We start from the raw sequence: 22347 nt of genomic DNA, 5'->3' as shown, positions 1-22347 counted from the left end.
CACACATATTCCCTTGAACCAGACTGTCCTGCGTCCATTCTCAGGATTTTGGTTTAAAAGTTTTGTACTGTATCAGCATGTGAAAACTGGATATGGGTCTTAGAAGTCCTCTGTCCTTGTGGGGCATGGTGGCAGCGCCTAGAAGTACAACACTTGGGAAGTGGAGCTGGAGGATCAGGAATTCAAAGTTCTGTCAACTTCACAGGGAGTTTAAGACAAGTAGGGGCTTCATTATACATTCACACACACACACACACACACACACACACACACATGTATATACATACATACACACATATATTCATGGTATATATTCATGGTATGTATTCATGATATATATTCTAAGCATAAAGTGTGAAGTTTATATGCATGTTGTAACTTCTAAGAGTTTTCATTTTATTGAGACAGTTGAGGCAGAAACCATGTTGCAGACACAATATTCTCCTATATACCACACCCAACACTATTACCATGCATCATATTTCCTTCTTTATGTTCATTTATTTTTATTTTATGTGTATGCATGCGTCATATTTCATACAGAAAAGTCAGTCATTCTCTTACTTAATCATGACCACCAGCCATCAAATCCAGGAAATTCAAGAAAGAAGATGGTAGAGAACAGGCAGGCCTGCCCACTACAACCTCTACAGAATTAGCTGGGAAATACTTGGTAACAGCTCTCAGTTAGGTGTTTGATATCTCAGTATCTCAAGATGTAATAGCAAAGTCAATGGGGAAATTTGTAAAGTAGAAGGGAAAGTCCAGAGTCCATTTCATATAGAGTTACTCATCTGCCAACTGGTTGGGAGTCAACTCTTAGCAGAAAGTGGCTATCATCTCTGCAGCCATCTCGGGGTATTTACTTACAGGTGGATGCTTTTCTGCCCTGATGAGAGATTTGTTTTCCTAACGTGATGTTTTTGCAGGAAGCCCACCACACCTGAATACACTCTGATAACATCTTGTTTTTCTCCTATACATCCTGGACTTGTGGATAAATGTCTCCAGCTGCACCCCTCCCCCGCAGCTTGTGCTTATATACCCATAGTTGCCTTTCAATAAAGAAGACTTGAGACTTAAGCAGACAGACTGTCTTTTCTTCACTCTTCAACTCTCTTGCCCCTCAGTCACCACTCTCTCTCTTGAGGACCACATTGACAGACCAGAGGATCGGGTCACCAACTCAATACTAACCACTTGTGTTATCTGCCTCACCCCACCCCCAATCATAGGAGTAACTATTATACTAATGTATACAATATTGTGAGGATTCCCTCTGGGCACACCTGATGGCTGGAGCTTGAGGCAGCCAGTCCCATTGCATCCACAACCAGGAAGCAGAGAGTGCTGGTGGCCTCCCTTTTTTCCTCCTTCCTGTGCAGCCCAGGACCCCAACCCATGGGATGGTGTCACTCTGATGAACATTGTCTTCTTACCTCAACCCAATATAGAAGCTCCCTCACAGCATGCCCTGCTTTGACCTGGATACCTTGGCTCTGGAAACCTGACCAGGGTTGAGAGGTAATGAAGAAACTATCAGGTTCACAGACCCCTTTACAGAAAAGCTGGGCTCAAGTGCCAGTGGGCTCTGATGCAGATGTACCAGCAGCATCCTGGAAACAGTGTGCATTGATTGTACACGGCTGTAGAGGAGGGAGGGTAGCCAATCTGGGCAGGAGGTCTGTGTAGGGGAGCAGTCATCTTGCAAGAGGAGGCTGTGGCTAACAGTTTCTGCATACAGAGGTTTCAGCTAAAGGTCAATGGTTCCTCTATTTTCAAAGGTCTTGGATATTTCTGCAATGCTCTTCCTTTGTCTTGTCAGATCAGGGTCTTAGGCAGAACCCTACTGCTGAGGTACAACACCATCACTGAGAGGAAGAGCTTTAATAAAAAGAAAACCTGGGAGCTGAGAGTGTAGTTCAGCATGGAGGGTCACATAAGATTACATTAGAAAGCAGACAGACACTCAAACAAGAAAAAAACAAAACAAAACAAAAAAAAAAACAAAAAACCCAAAGCTAATAAAAAAAGTAAACACAAAACATCATTTAATTAAAACAACAACAACAATAACAAAAAAAATGTTTAGAAAGTAACCTGTCTTCAGTGTGTTTTGAAAGAGAGCATAGAGTGGAGGGTTAGCTGAATGGGAGCACAAGAAGACAAGATGAAGTCACAGAGAGGACATTGACTTGCTCATGTCACTACAAGACCTCTGACAAAGGCCCTGAGAGCCAGTTTGCTCTGGGTGGGAAATAATGAGCGCCCTGCTGAGCTGTGCTTTCCCAGTCCTCTGTGAGAGATTAGAGATAAATACAGGAAGAAGGAGGAGACAGAAAGGAAGGAAGGGCATGTGGGTGGGAGTGGGTATAAGAGACACCAACTCTTAGTCTGTTTTATCAAACACCATTAAACTTACCTTAATGACAAGGAATTAATTTTTAATTCCCCCCAGCTTAAAAGACTTTAAGGTAAATACCCTCTCCCACCTTTGTCTACCCAAAGGCCCAGCTGCATTCTCAGAATTTAAAGAACTAAAGAAGCTGGCTCCTTCCCCTTTCCTTCATTTTCTTTGTGCAAATGATCCTTTTGAAACTAGTTAATGTTAGACTGGACTACAGCTCACATATATTTGTGTAAAACACTCACCATAATCAAGAGCCTGGTGCACTCTCCATTCAGAGCGCACTCTTTTGATCAACAGAAAGGCTTTGCCTTGTCCAGAAACTTCAGGCAGAGTGCTGGTCCCTTGTATTATGACATCAGACTTAATAATTTAGCAGGGTGGAGGGAAGAAGGAAAAGGTTTAGAGATTCTTCTCAGACAGAAGCAGTAAGCCACAGAGCAGCAAAGGACTGGCTTTTCTAGAAAATGAGAGAAATCCTCAGGGGACAGAAACAAGGAAAGGTGTCAGGACACTAAAGCCCAAAGCAGGTCTGGGCACAGATGGCCAAGACTGAAGTTATTGCTTAATAGAAGGATCCATGTTCCCAAAGGAGCCAAGCTGAGCTCTCTGTGCTTCAGCATTGAGCCCCTCAGGTGGCTGCAGCCTCAAGCACCTTCCATTCCATTTGCAAGAAGCTCTTCTGTGCTGCCATGGTGCTAATGGTGAACTGAAGGAGTGCAGGAGACGGAGGGTGTGCAGTGACTAGGGGTTGCCCACTGTCCTCCAGATCAGGCTTCCTGGATGGAACTGTCCTGCCAAGCCTCCTGGAAGGAAAGAGGTGTGCTTGAAGAAGTTGTCTTCCTAGGGCTTCCTTCCTTCCTGTTTTCCTTCCTTCCTTTTCTTTCTTCCTTCTTTGCTTTCTTTCTCACTTTCTTTTTATTTCCTCTCTCTCTCTCTCTCTCTCTCTCTCTCTCTCTCTCTCTCTCTCTCTCTGTATGTATGTATGTATGTGTGTGTAATGTTTTCTGTGGAAGTGTGAGAAGCATTTCTGTACCTTAAAAACTCTCTGGGGAGGCTTGATGAATCTGTGTGAGGCAGGGGGATGAAGGGGACTGCATGCTTGTGGGCAGAGGAGAAGCCAGGAGATGGATCTCAGTGGGCCTGAAAGAAGCAAACAACCTACTTCAAAGTCATGGCAGCCATTGTTCCTCTTGATCAGTCCCATCGAGTAAGACTCCCCACCTCTCCTCTCACCCCTCTCCACCCCTACATCAACTCCAAGAAGAGATGATTCAAACATCCAAGCCCTGGGTTGAGGTCAAGCAGACACACAGTCCCCTTTTCCAGATGGTTGCCCTGACTGGCAAGTCCAGCAGGTGGAGTCACAGCCCTGTCTCCAGGACACACAGACCTTATCTCCTAAACCATCTCAGACTACTGACACTATCCATTTTCTTCAGTTCCAAGGAAGGAGGCTCATTCACCAGATGCCCTTTCCCACTTTATCAGTTCTAAGTCTTCCTAAATGGATCAGATGTTGCCCAGTGTGCCAGAAGAAACAATGTGGCACTCTCACTCTCTCTTTGTGTGTATGCTGTTGGTGGTGGTGGTGTTACAACAGACCGAACTATCTTTCAACTATAGTTGTTTCCAGGTCTCTTTCAGTCACTTTGGGGAAAATTTACCTGTCTCTGGCAACATTTCCCTCCAGAGCAGGCACCAGTGTCCCCAACCCAAAGCTGAGGGGCCACTCACTTGTCCCAGCTCATTCTTTGCAGCTCACCTCCCAGGATTTCTGTGTGAAATGACCCTTTGTTATGAAAAATCAGGAGGAGGGAGGATGCTGGCAGTTGGAACTGCTCTTATAAAGCAGAAGGTGAGCGAGTGAATTAGGGGAAATTTTGGAGCAAATTGTGATGAGGAGAATTTCATGGGAAAAAAACCACACCCATATACTTAAAGTTTGGTGAAAAGAAAGGAGAATTTGGATAGAAAAAAGTTAGAAGGAGAAACACCCACACTGGGCACTGTACACTTACCATATAACAAGTGCCTGCATGTGACCAGGATGAATGTTAATGACAAATGAAAAAGGAAATTTAGTCCAGTGAAGGAATGTCTTGACCTCCTTAAAGAAACAACTTCAGTGTGAAAAAGACAAGCAAACATTGACCTCTGAACTCAAGCTATAAAACGTCTTCCAACAACAGGGCCAGACAGTTTTGGCAACAGAAGCTGAAACCAGCCTTAGCTACTCAGCTTTGTGGACCCACAGCCTGTCATAACATTGGGCACCTCATCTCTGGAACTGAAGAAAACGGATAGAGTCAGCATTCTGAGGTGGGGTAGGAGATAAGGTCTGTGTGTCCTGGAGACAGGGCTGTGACTGTACCTGCTGGACTCACAGGAAAGTCAGGTCGAACATCTAGAAAGGGAGATTGTGTGTCTGTTTGATCTTTAACCTGAACTTTCTGGAGTGATCCTAGCAGATTCCATAGGAAATGGAGACAGAGACATTCCATCTCATGTTTATCCATGAGGCCATGCTAATCTCTGAGACAGGTGTTGGCAATTTCTCCCTTTGCTCTCTTCCTTCTATGTAGCTAGGGTGGCTTAGGCTCTCCCACACTGTCATCTCTCTGAGAAGCAGATGTTACAGGCAATGGTCTCAATCTGGACAGTGGCTCTTGGGGTTTAAGGGAGGTTGTGATTTTCTTTGATTATTATCCATGTTTTTGTTTGCTGTTTTTCTTTATTATCATGGTTTACGTTTATTGTGTTGGTGGGTGCACACATACCACAGCACAATGTGTGAGGTCATGTATGTGGAGGTCAATGGACAACTTACAGAAGTTGGTTCCCACCTTCTGCCATATGGATTCTGCAGCTCAAATTCAGATCATTAGCAGTGCCTTTTATCACTGCTGTGATAAAATAGGGCAAAACCAACGTGTATAAGAATGGGTTATTTTGACTTACAGCTCCAGGCAGACACTGGGACACAGTCCAGCATCAGTCAAAGTTATGACAGCAGACATGGAAGCCATACTAGTAGGAAAAGAGCTACTCACATTGCATCCACACTCAGAAAGCAGACAATGAGCCAGGCATGAGGATAAGCTATGGAGCCTCAAGACTTAACTTCAAAGACCTATTCCACTACCTTCTGAAAACAACAGGGGTCAGGGGCCCTCAGTGTTTGGACACACAGATTCCTGTGTGATTTGGGAACCTAATTAAGACAAAGCATTAGAACCAATTCCCAACAGAAAGGATGAGATGTTGGGATATAGAAAGTGTTAACTCAGGAATACCAGAGGGAGTGTGTGCTAGCCCCAGGGAGGTTTGGAAGTGCCCAACCACTGAGCTAGTAAGGCATATCAAAAATCAGCCAGCATGTGTGTGTCTTTCATTCATGAATCCAGGTCTCTTGAGCAACTTCAGAGCTATGAATGCTCCCACTGGGAGCTCAGAGCAGACTAACAATTTACCACTACACTTAACCACTGAGTCCTCTCTCCAATCCCTCTTAAATTTCTGTTTAGTGTTATAGGGGGATGTGGAAAACAGAGGTCAGCTTTGTGGAATCTATTCTCTTTTTCCATCTTTACATGGGTCCTAGGAATCAAATTCGGGTTGCCAGACATGAATAGCAAGGGCCTTTGCTGGTTGGTCCACCACCTCCCTCCACCCTCACCCTTATCTCTATATTCCTTAGTAGCAGGATTCACATTGTTAAGACCTAGTTAAAATAGCAAGGCCAAGATGGAATGTTAAGGCCTAAGTAAAAATATTAAGGCCTAGGTAACTGTTTCCTGGCTGACCTGTTATTTTGTGCTGTTACTAATATTATAAGGAAACTTTCTCATGTGTTGTTTCTGCTGTAAGTAGGAATTTTTCTCATGCCAAGTTGATTAAATATTCTTTTATGTTCTGTGCCCTTGGAAATCATGATAAAAGTCAATAGAACTGCTTTGTATAGGTGCCCACATAAGCTTAAACCCGAACAAACCACTCAGCAGCACTTCCTGCACCTGTGTATAACCCCTTATGGTATTTACTTTTATACATTGTGCCTGGGATGGAACCCAACATAAGAGAGACACCTGCATCGATTTATATTAAGATTTCCATTTTGAGTAAGGGTCAAATAAAGTTCAAGTTGCCAGGACCTCTGCTTCCCTGCTCTCTCCCTCTCTCTGCCTTCCCACAATAGATGCCTTAAAACCAGGAACTGCCTCTTCTAAACGCACCTGCTGAGCTGGAGCAATGGAGCAGGCATTCCTGGAAGGAGGTGCTTGCTCAGAACCTCCCACCAGGAGATCTCTCTGTGTTCCCAGCCACCACCACCACCAACCTGCCCACTGAGGAATCCACCTAAGCTGGCCAGACAACTCCTCCCCATGTGAACTGAGCCAGTGCTCCCTCTTCCTGGACATTTCCCTTCAGGCCCCAGACCAGAGTCTGCCTGAGCGTCCCCCCTCCCAGTCACCCCCACTTTAGTCTCAGCTCTTCAGGGTCAGCCAGTGGCATTTGCAGTGTCCAAGCCTGAGAACCTGACACCCCTGGACTCTGTGTGGACCACAGACTCCAGAACGAGGTCTTCCACAGCGCCCAGAGCTGTCTGCGGTGCCCAACAGTCTGAACACAACTCTGCCAGGTCTGCAGGAACATGTGTCACCAGATCTGGCTAGTAAACACATCCTTTTCAAAACAAAAAGATAAATAAGAGAAATTGATGCTGGATTATATTTTCAAAATCTCTTTAGAGGCTGACATCTTGATTCCAAATCTGATTTTTATCTGTACTGTTCTACATCAGTGTTCTGTTGAATTATATAAAGTTGGGTTCATACACATAAGCAGTGGAAAGAGAAGAGCTGACACACAGCTACCACAGAAGAGTTGATGGACCACCAGGGTTATTGGTCCACACATGATGTAATCAACGACAGCCACTGGGATCCACTGTTAGCTCACTGGGAGAACCTCGACACTCAGAAACATTGTCTTGAGAGTGTTGAGGGATAAAGATGGAGACCTTTCCCACTCCTCTCATTCTTGAGACAGTAGGGTTTGGCCCTGCTGCCACCGGAGTAGAATATGCTAGAAAAGACCAATTACTAGATATAGACTTATTGGTTTCTTTAGTTATTTACTTGATTTACTGATACTGTTTGTACTGCCTGTTTGTCAAGCACGACTTCACCTGCTACCTGAAACAGAATAGCCTGGAGAAATGGCAAGGGTCTGCTAAATTTAACCTTCGGACTGCCAGGGATGCTTCTGTAATCTCTTGCTTGCTTATCTGCCCAACCTTGTGGTCCTAGAGCATAAAATGAGAATAAAAGCCAACCCAACCCTGAGAGCCTTCCAGGATTTATTCTAGCTTCAGTCCACAGGTGACACCACCTCTCTTCTGGTCTCATTGGTGTCAGTGTGCTGATTCCAGAAAGATTGTCACAAAACCAACATCTTACCAATGCATGTGGGACTTCTGCCTGAAGATAGACCAAGACAGAAGAGATAGAGGGGTGGCGAAGTAACGGATTCTGCTTTCACCATCTGAGTTCTGATAAGCGGCTTGTTAACTCATAACAACACCTTATTGCTTAGTGCCTTTTATCTAACATGTTCTGGGGACATCAGAATGACAACGGTTTTTTTTTTGTTTTTTTTTTTTTTTTTTTTTTTGGAGGAGCGAGTTTCAAGGCACAAGAAGGCATGATATTATAATAAACTTTAAACAAGAACCCATGATGTATAGTTTTGTTATTATCACATGAACATTCATGAATACAGAAAGGTATTTAATGACTGCTCATGGAAGTATATAATGCTTCAGGCACAAGCTGCCCTTACTCCACTGAGATCTCATTCCTTACCCCACCCCTCTTCTCAGTGCTTTCCAAGCTGTGTCATCTCACCATCTCTTAACACTCCATACCACTGCAAATCAGCAAGAGAGCTCACTTACACCAATTCAAAGTCCATTTGGGTCAACTGCTCCTGCCATGATTCCAACACTTTGGGAGGAAAAAGGCAGAAGACTCAGGCTGGCCTGAAATACATGCTGAGAAAACAAGAGGGGGTTGAGGCAGGCGAATTTCTGAGTTCAAGGCCAGCCTGGTCTACAAAGTGAGGTCCAGGACTACCAGGGCTATACAGAGAAACCCTGTCTCAAAATGACCAAAAAAAAAGAAAGAAAGAAAGAAAGAAAGAAAGAAAGAAAGAAACCTTAAAGAACCACAACTCCAAGGAGAAGAGCTGACAGGAGAGAGAAAATGGGACAGGCCTGAACAGGCAACCAGTGCTAGTATGCTAAGCCTGTTTGTCCCTCCTGTACCCTGAGTGAAGTAGCTGCTTTTTATTTAACCCAAAAACCTGGTGATCAGTTCATGTTTGCTAAGACAGACAGCTTCTTCAAACTTGTCCATAGCAATGTTGTCATAAGCTTACCTAATTTCCAATAGCTGACTGGTTTTTGTGCCTAGCTCTATACTGTTCTTCCTGAAAGTTCACAATCAAAAAAAGGGGGATGATGTGGCCACGAACTACAAAGCAAAGGATAAGGTCAACAGGTAGGAGCAGAGACCTGATGCCCATACCTGTGTTCTGACTGAACTACACTGTGCCTTTTATGTTTTTAAATTAACTACAAATATAAAGATTTACTGTTTTCTTAGCTCACTGGCTAAGAGCACTGACTGCTCTTACAGGGTTCCTGAGTTTGATTCCCAGAAAACACATGGTGGCTCACAACTACCTATAATGGAATCTGATGCTCACTTCTGGTTTGTCAGAAAATGGTGACAGTGTACTTACATATATTAAATAAATAAATAAATAAACATTTACAGTTTTCAACATAAAATAATCTTTATTTCTGCCTTGTGAGAAATCAGAAAGTTTGCACAGTGTGGATCTAAATTTCCCAGATGCTGTGCCCAACAGAATCTGAACGAGATGCTTTCTTCAGTGGCATCAGACATAGTGGCACAAGCTTTTACCCCAACACTTGAGAAGCAGAGTCAAGTGGCTCTGTCTGAGTCTGAGGCCAGCCTGATCTACACAGAAAATATCAAACCACCCAGGGCTAAATAGTGAGACCTGTTGTTCAGAAAACAAACCAACAAATAAAACAAACCAAAAACAGTCCTCAGCCCCTGAGTAGATGGGAGGTAGTTTATTCAGTAATCCAGCACTTGGGAGGCAATGCCAAGAATAGTACTAGTTCAAAGAGAGTGACCTGGCTGAAGACAAATCAGACAGAAGTTGGACAGTTGGTGGCACCTACAGACTCGTGCTGGGTAAGGGCCATACACTGAACAGGACCAGAGCTCCTGATCCCTTGAGTCCCCCAAAACACCATGAAACTGAAGAGAGTGTTTTATTGATAAAAATGAGAATAAAAGTCTTGTAGGTTAGGGAAGGAGGCAAGAGCAAGTGTGTCCTAGAGACTAACATGCAGCCTCTAAATGACTGTCCCCAGGACTTATCCTAACTGCTTTCATCTCTAGTGTGTTCTAAGCAGCCATATCCCAGGACAGTGTCATCAAAGGGGAAGGCTGCTGAACATGGAAGGACAACCACACTGGGATGATCTCTCATTTCAGAGTGAAGCAGCACCCTACACACACCATTACCGGTTACCCTATTAACAGAGTGAGGAGCCTGGGCAGTCCATTGACTGCCAACTCCAGTTGTTAAGTTACAACATTCTTAGTCTAGTAAAGAGACTCTAGATGAAAAGGTTCCAGTGGGAAGAACATCCACATCTGTGTTTTCTGTGTTACAGAAGAAAATGAGGCCATCTCTATGCCAGGTCCTCCTTTCCCAGGCCCCACACCAGCACAGGACTACAGGCCCGCTCCTGCCCTCTGCTGACCACAAGGAGGTCTTACAGACCTCATTCTGAGCTAGCTCTCAGCCCAACCTTTCTTAGCATCATGAAGGTGCCCAGCTTCAGCCTCTTCTTCTCTTTCTGAGACTGCACACTCTGCAAGTGATCTCCACCACAATTCTGAAGTTGTTAGAGTGCAGTGTGACCCTCAAATCGGAGAGTCACCAGTCCTATATCGTGTCAGCCTGGAACATCACCCCGGATTCTGATCTTCGGTTGTGAAATGTAGGATCTGTAATAAAAGACCTCATAGATTCCTTCCATCTCAGAATCTCTCTAGTGCTTTGAGTCACTGAATAAATGAGGGTGCACGTGCATATGTGTGCATGTGGGGGGGGGGGAACAACTATGAAGGGAAACAGAACAACATTTAATTTTAGTGTCAGGGATATCATCCCGTCAGTTGGCTTTCTTGTTTGGGTGTCTGTGGTAGAGAAACACCCATGATGGGAGGCATGTGTTAAAGCAATGCTGCTCAAAGTCATGGGAGAAAAAAGGAGGACAGGAAAGGGCACTGTGTCCCACAAAATCCTTCAAGGGCAAGCACACGGCATCCTAGCTTCTTGCTGCTGAGTCTTACTTCCTAAAGCTGAGCATCCACTCATCACAGCAGCACAGGCTGCTTACAACCTGGCTCATAAGCTGGGTCTGGAAGTGCAAGCCTGGGACCCTAGAACTTCCAGCCTGAGGCAGAAGGACAGAAAAAATTGAATCCAATTTGGGTTTCTAAGCAAGTTCAAACCAAACCCAGGCTACAGAGTAACACCCTACTCAACACTCCTTAGACCCCCCAAAAGATTAGTCCCTAAAAACAGGTTCCTGTGACAGTTTTACAAATGTTGTCCACTGTCATTTCCATAGACAGCCAGAGCACTTGACAGAGCTGTGTCAAATACTCCACTGACACTGGGCATCTGTCAGTCAGAGGTCTAGAGCAGTCATTGCAAGAGGATCCCAGGGTTGGAGAAATTCCAAGTTTTGGAAACAATCTTTCATCAATGGAATCTGCATAAAAAACATCTATCAATTGGGAAAGCAAAATAGTCACTGTAGCTTATAGGTCAAGTGCAAAAGTATTTCTTGAGATATTATTATGATATTCATCAAGATTGGAAAGAAAAACCCAAGACTTACTATTGGAATATAACTCTGGCTGTACTTCACAACAGACCCGGGAACAGGTCTGGAGATGTGTCAGTGGGTGGGAGTGCAAGGGAGGTTTGGATAATAAAAAAATTAGAGAGGCTTTTAAACTATGGAAGCCAAAACTCTCTATCTATGTGACGCTAGGGATGTAGATCACTGGCAGTTTATATCTCTGGATTGCAAAAGACCTGGTTCAAACTCCAGTACAAAGAAAAACAGAAATCAAAATTCTGTTAGAGTTATTGCATCTTTTTTAGCATTGGCTTATAGTAACTCTGGCATCTTAGATAAAGAGATGTTTTCTGAGGGTCCATGTTGTAAAACTAGGCCATCAGTAGTAGCTCTGGGACAAACGAGGGTGGATGGAAATGTAGAAAGGAATCTTATACAGAAAACAATCAGAAAAATACTATGAACTATGCTGTGAGTACAGTTTTGTTATAACAGTGTTCCTATATGCAATATTTAAACTTTACCTTTTAACTTTCACATGTGTGTGCACTCACATGTGCCATGTGTGTACAGGTACTAACAAAAGGCAAACAGGTGTCCAATTCCCCTGGACCTAGAGTTATCTCAAGTTCTGGCTTCTTCGTGACAAACTGGGGTCCTCTGGAACAAGAGGAATCTGGAAGAGCGGAAGTTCTCTTAACCACTGACATCTCACTGATCTCTAAGGCCTATTTTTACTAATGTGTTTCTGTGTGTCTGTGCACATGTGTATGAACATGCCAACAGATGCTATTAGAAGACATGAGATGTCCTTGGATGAAGTTACAGGCAATTGTAAGCCATCCAGCTCAGGTGCTGAAACCAACCTTGGGTCCTCTGGGAGAGCATAAAGTACTCCTAACAACTGAGCCATCTCTGCAGACCTCACCATCATATAATTTTAAAGATGCAAGACAGAAGGTAAATATCTCTTATGATTCAGGCTACCCAAGACTTTCTAAAAGTGTGTAGTCGGGCTAATAGAAAACTTGTCTGTCCCTTACTGAAAACAGTCGCAAAGCCTACAGCCAATCAAAAGGCAATAAGAGATTTCTGTGTAGAATTCCAATTCAGAATTAAAACAGCCCTGCACAAGAGGGCTTGGAATTTCTTCCTTACAATGGAGCCAGCAGCACCATGGCTTGGCCAAGTGAAGAAACAGAAGGCTGGTTGCACAAGCAGAAAATGTACCAATGTGTGGGTTCTGCACCAGCTCCACCAATAGAGCCTGCTGTATATCTATGGGCCCAAGTGGAGCTCACACATTATCCCTGATTTCCAGGACAACCAGCCCTCAGTTCCACGGGAGCCACAAAGCAGACAGGGTAAGACACCGACTGTCTATGCCTGGGACAGGGTGGGCAGGTGATGGGGCAGTGTTCAGGAAAAGTGGCACTATGAACCCACAGTGACAGCAAGGGCCTTCAGGAAGACATAGGGAAAACTGAGGCAAGGTGGGAGCAGTTACTTCTCTTCTGTCCTCACAGGAAACATGGGTCCGAAGCTGCTTGAGTCCCGACTTTGTCTCCTGCTGCTGCTAGGACTTGTCCTAATGCTTGCCTCATGCCTGGGTCAAACCCCTTCCCAGAAGTTTGCCATCCAGCATATCAATAATAATGCCAACCTCCAATGTAATTGAAATGCTGCGTATTAACAGGGCTAGAGTAACATGTAAGGGCTTAAATACTTTTCTTCATACAAGTTTTGCTAATGCTGTTGGTGTGTGTGGAAATCCAAGTGGCTTGTGCAGTGACAAGATAAGACAAAACTGTCATAATAGTTCATCTCCGGTACATATAACTGTCTGTAACATCACCAGTCGGGCAACAAATTATACCCAATGCAGATACCAATCAAGAAGATCATTGGAGTACTACACAGTTGCCTGTGACCCCAGAACTCCACAGGACAGTCCCATGTATCCAGTGGTTCCAGTTCACTTGGATGGGACATTTTAGCTACAGTGCCAGCACTTTGCACCTTCGCTCATCTGCTACTGCCGAGATCATAGTAGTGAAGAGACAATTCCTCTGTCTGCGCTCCATATAGCACATGTCCTCGTGAAACCTGTCACTTACTCCCTTTAATTTTGCTGAATAGATCTTTTCTAATTAATAAATACCTTTGCATACAAATCTAGATCTCTGGTATCTTTGTGTCTGTCAGTGTTGTGGAGAGAGGAAGGGGAAGAGACACACACAGAGAAGTGTGTGTATGTGTGTGTGTGTGTGTGTGTGTGTGTGTGTGTGTGTGTGTGTGTGTTGAGGCAGGGCCTTATACCAATTGAGACATCTTCCCAGTCCCTGGAAACAAATGAATCTGAGAAGAGATGGGCATCTTTCCTGAAAGTTCCCACACAGCATCTTACCTGAAGTTTCTCTGTGGGAAAGAAGTGGCTGGCAGAGGAGACCAGGGAATTGGGATCTCTCTGTGAGGCTATCCCTTGCCTTCTCCCTGCATAGCTGTCCTTAGAGATCAATTGTGAGAACATTCAACACAAACCAGAAGGACAGATTCCAAGATAAGGGTACTGGAATCTGCACAGGAAAGAGATGAACAATGAGAGAGCCTGCCCTGGGGTTACAGATGATTGTAAGCTACTTGGGAACTAGGAATGAAACAAGCAGGTCCTCTGCAAGAGCAGTCAGAGTTCTTAACTGCTGAGATATCTCTCCACCTCAATGGATTTTTAAAAGTGGTGTGTGTGTGTGTGTGTGTGTGTGTGTGTGTGTGTGTGTGTGTTTGTGTGTGTGTGTGTGTGTTTGTGTGTGTGTGTGTGTGTGTACTTATATGTAACCATACATGGATTTAGATGAAAATCAAAGACGAAATCTTACAGAAAGTGTAAAATAGGGGAATAGAATACATGGAATAGGAAAGCAGAAGCTGGGACTGTGTGAAACCAGAGAACCAGCCACACAGGGTGAGGAAGTGCAAGACAGTTCAGAGAGGCAGAGGAATGAAGGAGAAATTATGATTACACTAGTGAGTGAAATGTCCATGATGAACACCACTACTTTGTATCTAAGCTTTACACAGACAAGAAGCAGGAAGTAGATCTTCAAACTGTCCTTTCTGGGGTGGCCCATCCATCTGAGAAGACAGAGGCTCAGCATCCTAATGTTTTGTCTTCCTCTATCCATTAAGCTAACAAATTGCAGGGGAAATGGAGACAGAGACATTCCTTGTCATGTTTATCCATGTGACAGTTCTTGTCTCTGAGATAGGTGTTGGCACTTTTCTCTGTATAGCTAGTGTGGCTCATGCTCTCCCACACTATCATCTCCCTGAGAAGATTATGTTACAGGCAATGATCTGATTCTGGACCGGGGGTGATGGCATTTGAGGGGGGTTGGAGATTTGTTTGTTCATTTGTTTGTTTATTGTCCAGGTTTTTGTTTGATGCTTTATTTTAATGCTTTATATTTATTGTGTTGGTAGGGGCACACATACCATAGCACGTATGTGGAAGACATGTATGTGGTGGTCATGTATGTGGGTATCAAAGGAGAACTTACAGAATCTTGTTCCCTTCTTCCACCACATGGACTCTGCAGCTCAAACTCGGGACAGCAGTGCTTTCATTTGCTGAGTCAATTCATCGGTCCATTAAGAGAAGTTTGAGAGCCTTCCTTGGATCATAGGTGGGGAATTATTACTCCATGTCCTCGGGTGGCATCTCTGCTTTGAGGCCACTGATTTTAGCTTGAAACCTGTCCTCATGAAACCTGTCCCCGACTCCCTTTAATTTAGCTAAAGTATATTTTTCTAGTCAATAAATACCTTTGTACACTCATCTCCATCTGTAGTATCTCTGTGTCTGATACAAGTGGGGAGAGAGGAAGGGGGAGAGACAAACACAAAGACAATTCTCTCTCTCTCTCTCTCTCTCTCTCTCTCTCTCTCTCTGTGTGTGTGTGTGTGTGTGTGTGTGTGTGTGTTGAGGCAGTGTCTTATACCTTTTGAGGCATCTTCACAGACCCTAGAAACAAATGAATCTGAGAGGAGATGGGTATCTTCACCGAAGTTTCTCTATGGGAAGAAGTGGCTGGCAGAGGAGACCAGGGAACTGGGATCTCTCACTGAGGCTATCCCTTGCCCTCTCCCTGCATAGCTGTGTTCAGAGGCTAATTGTGAGCTCATTCAACACAATCCAGGAAGGACAGATTCCAAGATAGAGGAACTGGATTCCACACAGAAAAGAGATGAATAATGAGAGGTCCTGCCCTGACTCCTGAGGACAGAACTGTAGTCAGGAATCAGTTTCAGACAGGATGGTGCCATCTCTTTAAGGACATAAGTGATCCTGGCATCACCAGATGTGGCCGTGAGCCTTCCTGTAGTGTCAGATGCAGAATGGAACAGGGGGGTGACATCCTCAGGTCCATACCTCTGACTTTCATTCTGGACTCCCAGCTTCCATTTTGCTGTTCCTTCCTGGGCTCCCAGATGCAATACTCAGCCTCTCCTCAGTCAGGCCTGCAGGGAAGCCACTACTCTTGAGCAGCAAATGGATTTGTTGTGGAATCTGCCTTTCTGGTTGGTGTGGAACCTTGCTGAGTCTGGCATGGCCTTAGTGGGGACAGAATGACAGGGTTCCTGCACCTGGAACAGGACCAGCAGATGTGGACTGCCATGGCATAAGGCTTATTTTTATAATAATGTACATATTTTCATGTTCCCTTGACCAGTGTCCTCCCTGTTAACCTGAATGACTCCATAAGGATCAGAGATAGCATGAGATAGTTAAGGTGTGGCTAATGTCTTAGCATAATGGTACAAGCTGGGACATTTAGTACAGCGTTTTAGGCTGTAGAAAAGAATTCTTAAAAAATGAGTGTGATATTATATGATTTCTCAACTATGTGAATATTAAGGATGCAATATGAATTATACGAGGGCCTTCATGAATGCTAAGGAACAAAGGCAGCTGTACTATAAACCAGGTTGTCAGAAAGACACAAAGGCAGGCACATTCCGGAGTTCAAAGTCAGCCTGGGACCCAGCAAGTCCAGGCCCAGGTGAGGTAGAATGGTAATTTTAGGACTAGAAATTTCAGGTCCCACCCTGCTAGTTTACCATCCTGTTTGTCAGAGGCAGGCAGATCTCTGAATTCTTTTGCAGTGTTAAAAGAAAATTTGCTCTTGCTGTTTCCTAAGAATTAAGGTCCTGGGGTCACAGGATGCTGAGTCATGGTATAATCAAAAGAAAACTTAGAGAGCTGTCTAGAGATCTCCAGAGAAAGCAGATCTAAGAGAGAGAGAAAAATCAGAACACAGAGGAAGCAGGTTGGAAAACTGTCTCCAGCAGAACATAGGATGCCAGCTTAGACCCAAGATTTGATTTTGAGGGGTTTGTTTTTGCTGCTCTCAGACACTCTTTGTCTCAGAACCCATCACCAACCTGAGGCTGGTCCTTGGCAGAATCTGCACTTTTCACATAAAACTACATTTGGGGAACTTCAGGGATTGACATAATCTAGTTATTTGAGATGAAATTGGGTACAGTCTAAGAGTCTTCATTATGTAGCTCTGGATGTCCTGGAACTTACTTTGTAGACCAGGCTGGTTTTGAACTCACAAAAATACTTTTCAATTTTTACTCATAATTTTGTTACCTAAGGCTATTTTCAAGACCTGGTAAGAAACAAGTTTTTGTTTGTTCAAGAATCATTCAGGTCTGGTATAGATCTTAAAATTACTTTAATTCTCCTGGTAGGTCATGGTTAGATTTACCATCAAGCACAGCAAAAATAACAATGGAGGAACAGGGCTATCAATGTGTGCTAAATTATCTATTTACCAACAGAACTTAAACAGCAAGAAACTCAGAAGTCAAGCTTTCTGCAGAGTGTGAGGGGCAGGAAAGGAATAATAACACATAGGGGAACCAATGTGTGTTTTGTACAGAAAGCATCTCCCAGGCCCGCATATGACAGAATCAACTGTGTAAACGACAGGAATCCATGAAGTTCAGACCCTTGCTTAGGGAGGTTAAGAAGCAATGGTTTCCTGGCAGTGCTCAGAGGAAGAGTGTTAATCAGAGGCAGATACAACCTAAGATCCACACTCTGTTGTACAGAATGTGACTGTTGGGAGGCAGGACTGGAACTGTGGGTTCCAATCAGGAATTCATTCTCCAAGCCTAATAAGACTTGGATCCATGCAATAGATTAGAGCAGGCATGGTGGTCCAGAGTTACAACAGACTTGTGGGGGCTTGGAACATAGCTCAGTTTGCAGTGCTTGCCTACCCTGTACAGAATCCTGGGTCCAGTGCCTAGCACTGCATAGACAGAGCATCCCATAATTCTAGTATCTTGAGGTAGAGACAGAGGATGGGAAGTGTGAAGCCAGCCTGCCCTACACTGTTAACTTGAGGCTACACTGAATCCCTGAAACCCTATCAAAAACAAAAGCAAAAGCAAAATACAAACCAACCAAACACCACCACCAACCCTGTGGGCCATGGCATGAAATCTGTGGTCACTTTCTGCCTGCCATTTCCAACCTCTCCAGTCACATGCTCCAGCCATAGCCACAGCTTTTCTGCCTGGGAGCAGGGTGACTCAGACAAACAAGGAGATCACTGAAGGGATGACCACAGGGAGTCCTTAAAATGACCTCAGCTTCTTGGTTCTTCTTTGTTTCCTAATACCATGATGTGAGTACCTGCTCTGCCATGCTCTCCTGCTTTAATTTAACACCCCTCCATAGGTACCAAAGTAATGGATCAAAACAAACCCTTTCCTCTTTTTTAAGTGGATTAGTTTCAACATTTTTTCACAATAATGGGAAGAATACTAGTACAGCGTGTAGTTGGAGAGATTCCTTAGCCTCTCATAGTGGACTTCCATATAAGCTACCGAACTACAGCAGCACCTTTTTGTAGAAATATTATAAGAAGTAGATTTTTAAAAACTTAATCAAGGTCTTATCACAGGGCCACCCCTGATGTAAGTTCACAGGGTCACCCCTGATGTAAGTGGTCAGTAAAGGGTGGCAATTGTTTCCCATTTGTCCATTATGTCCTTGAGTGTGTAGCTGTGAGGAAAGGTGAAAGGCGTTGAAAGCACAGTCATCTTGAGGTGATGGGGGGCAGGTCTCCTTCTCCCAGAAGGCAGCATGACTAACAGTGCACAGGAGAAGGAGAAGAATCAGGCAGTGGCGAAGCACGCAGGGGTTGACTCTTACAGATCAGAGGAAGGTGTGGTCGTCAGAGCAGCTCGCCTTGGAAGCTGCTCACCAACTTGCTATTTCTTGTTTTCCTCTGCTTTCTTCATAGCAAATGACTACAATGTGTATCGTTAGGTATTGCTGCTTACTCTCTTTAATTTGAAGAGTGAATTACACTCTCAAAGAGTTGAAGGTCTGTGTTCCAGGGGGAAGTTCCTCTCACATTGGCTGTCATCTTCTTCCTTACATGCCACCATTCCTTGATCTGGGAGATTTTCTTGTCTTGCCCTTGCACAGTCAGCAATCACAGATGGCTTTGTCTTCAATTTCTCGAATGGTTTATTGCTGAGACACAAGGCCTTATCTGAAATTTGATGATTCACTCTAAACAGCTTCGTGTTTTATGACAGAGCAAACAGACTTGGTACAAAAAATATCAGGACTGAATTCAAACTGCTGCACTATCCACTCATGTTATTGATTGATTGATTGACTGATGATTGATGGATGATTGATTTGTAGGAGTAGGTTGTCTCCTTCTACCAAGTGAGTCCCCAGATAAAAGTTGCATCATGCTGGGTGTGGTGGCACTCGCCTTTAATCCCAGCACTCAGGAGGCAGAGGCAGGGGAATTTCTGAATTCGAGGATACCCTGGTCTACAAAGTGAGTTCCAGGACAGCCAGGGCTACACAGAGAAACCCTGTCTCAAAAAGCCAAAATAACAAAAACAAAAACAAACAAACAAACAAACAAACAAACAAAAGAACCAAAAAAACAAACAAAAACTTGGGTTATCGGTCTTGGTGGCAAGCATCTTAGGGAAACTTTTCTAATGAGGGGCATTTGAAAACCCTCTGCCTGTTTTCTGAAGTAAAGATGGCTCTTCCTGTGCTGAGCAGGTACCCGCAGCCCACTTCTCAAACCCTTCCTAAATCTGAATACTCAGGAAGGCTGGGCTCACTCAGGTACTGGCTATGGCTTGAGCACAGGGAAAGCAGGGCTTTGGTGGTTTTGCCTCTAGCAATTGTTTTCTAAATAAAATACCTAGGCATGTGTTCATAAACCTTTGCTAACAGGGCATTACCTACTGAGCCTGTGCATCTGACAGCACCCAGCAAGCTAGGTTTATTCATAGCTCTTATAGTTAAAAGAAATCTGGTTGAAGAATGGGAAAAAAATAATCTTTCTATAACTTCCTTAACACTCCACAGCTGCCAAATTTCACTCAATAAACTAAAAAGCTTAATGAGAGAATAACATAAACTAGACATGTTTTAAATATTTTTTAGATTTTATATTAGATATTTTCTTCATTTATATTTCAAATGCTATCCCAAATATCCCCTATACCCTGCTCCTGCTCCCCTACCCACTCACTCCCACTTCTTGGCCCTGGCTTTTCCCTGTACTGGGGCATATAAACTTTGCTAGACCAAGGGGTCTTTATTCCCAATGATGGCTGACTAGGCCATCTTCTGCTATATATGCAGCTAGAGACACCAGCTCCGGGGGTACTGATTAGTTCATATTGTTGTTCCACCTATAGGGTTGCAGACCCCTTCAGCTCCTTGGATACTTTCTTTAGCTCCTCCATTGGGGGCCCTGTGTTCCATCCTATAGATAACTGTGAGCATCCACTTCTGTATTTGCCAGGAACTGGCAAAGCCTCACAGGAGACAACTTTATCAGGGTCCTGTCAGCAAAATCTTACTGGCATATGCAATAGTGTCTGGGTTTGGTGGCTGATTATGGGACGGACCCCCTGCTATGCAGTCTCTGGATGGTCCATCCTTTCGTCTTAGCGCCAAACTTTCTCTTTGCAACTCCTTCCATGGATATTTTGTTCCCTATTCTAGGGAGGAATGAAGTATCCATGCATTGGTCTTCTTTCTTGATTTTCTTGTGTTTTGGAAGTTGTATCTTGGGTATCCTAGGTTTCTGAGCTAATATCCACTTATCAGTGAGTGCATATCAAGTGACTTCTTTTGCACTTGGGCTACCTCACTCAGGATGATATCCTCCAGATACATCCATTTGACCAAGAATTTCATAAATTCATTGTTTTTAATAGCTGAGTAGTACTCCACTCTGTATATGTACCACATTTTCTGTATCCATTCCTCTGTTGAGCGGCATCTGGGTTCTTTCCAGCTTCTGACCATTATAAATCAGGTTGCTATAACCATACTGGAGCATGTGTTCTTATTACCAGCTGGAGTATCTTTTGGGTATAAACCCAGGAGAGGTATTGCTGGATCTACTGGTAGTACTATGCCCAGTTTCCTGAGGAACCGCCAGACTGATTTGCAGAGTGGTTGTACAAGCTTACAATCCCACCAGCAATGGAGGAGTGTTCCTCTTTCTCCACATCGTCACCAGCATCTGCTGTCACCTGAATTTTTGATCCTAGCCATTCTGACTGGTGTGAGGTGGAATCTCAGGGTTGTTTTGATTTGCATTTCCCTGATGATTAAGGATGTTGAACATTTTTACAGGTGCTTCTCAGCCATTTGGTATTCCTCAGCTGAGAATTATTTGTTTAGCTCTGTAGCCCCATTTTTAATGGGGTTATTTGAATTTCTGGAGTCTAGCTTCTTGAGTTCTTTGTATATATTGGATATTAGTCCCTTATCATATTTAGGATTGGTAAAAATCTTTCCCAATCTGTTGGTGTCCTTTTTGTCTTATTGACAGTATCTTTTGCCCTACAGAAGCTTTGCAATTTTATTTGGTCCCAGTTGTCGATTCTTGATCATACAGCATAGGTGAATGCTGTTCTGTTTAGGAATTTTTCCCCTGTTTCCATGTCTTTGAGGCTTTTCCCCACTTTTTCCTCTATAAATTTCATTGATTCTGGCTATGTTTTTAAATGTTTAAATAAAATAGCTATGAAAAATGAATACCTTGTGAGTATCCCATGAGAACTAATCCCTGTTTAAGACCAGAGAGAGACACTCAATGGATAAAACAGGAAATTTGAGGGGCTACGAGAAGGGGAAGAAACCCCCTTTTTAGCAACCTGGCAAGCAAATATTCCATCATAATGAACAACTGCTTAAAGCCTTCACACCTTGTCAGTAGTAAGCCTGCACTTTTCAAGAATGAAGAAGAAACCTTTTTTTCAAAAAGATGTGCACTAAACCCCTTATGCAACCCTGGTGCACCTTGATTCTACCTGTGCAAATTATAATTCCACTCAAGACACTCCCCGAGCCACCATATGATCCCACATATCAAAAGATAAAAAGGGACCATGAGGTGGCTCAGCACTTAGGAACACTTGCTGTTCTCGCAGAGGACGCAGTTTTGGACACCAACACTAACCATGACCATCTGTAACTCCAGTTTCAGGGGATCCAACACCTCTTCTGTCCTCCCTGGGCACAAGAAATACATGTGGTGCCCATGCATCCATGCAGACAAGCACATATAATAAAACAGAATGCACATAAAATAAAATAAGTAATATTTTATTAAGACAGAGAGAAAGAAGAAAGGACCTTTTGATGTGTGGCTTGAGTGGCATTGCACATATGGCCAATATTAAGACAATTATATAAAACTCTCAGTTGGGGACCCCATACCCACATTTGGGTATGCCTAGTTTAAGACCTTTCTGTTGATATTCCATGTCAGAATTATCACTGATAAAAGTCGCCAACTCTGCTTCCTGAAGGCTGGTCTTGAAATTTATTCCTATGTGAAACTATGAATCAGGATTGCCCAGAGTTGAGGTCCTTAAA

General features: G+C 43.7%; 1 long non-coding RNA gene and 1 pseudogene across 1 annotated transcript; one reads left to right on the top strand and one right to left on the bottom strand.

The window, feature by feature from the left end:
- Positions 1 to 2792: 2792 nt before the first annotated feature.
- Gm32537 lies at positions 2793 to 13895 on the bottom strand. Its single transcript, XR_383385.1, has 3 exons — positions 13798 to 13895; positions 3444 to 3550; positions 2793 to 3213 (listed from the first exon to the last, which is right to left on the bottom strand). It is a non-coding gene; the product is annotated as a predicted gene, 32537 (long non-coding RNA).
- On the top strand, positions 12916 to 13564 carry Ear-ps9 (eosinophil-associated, ribonuclease A family, pseudogene 9; annotated as a pseudogene).
- Positions 13896 to 22347: the final 8452 nt, after the last annotated feature.

The sequence above is a fragment of the Mus musculus genome, chromosome 14 (assembly GCF_000001635.26).
Source record: "Mus musculus strain C57BL/6J chromosome 14, GRCm38.p6 C57BL/6J".
NCBI lineage: Eukaryota > Metazoa > Chordata > Mammalia > Rodentia > Muridae > Mus > Mus musculus.
Note: the sequence above shows the minus strand (reverse complement) of the source record. Positions and strands in the feature narration are given on the sequence as shown.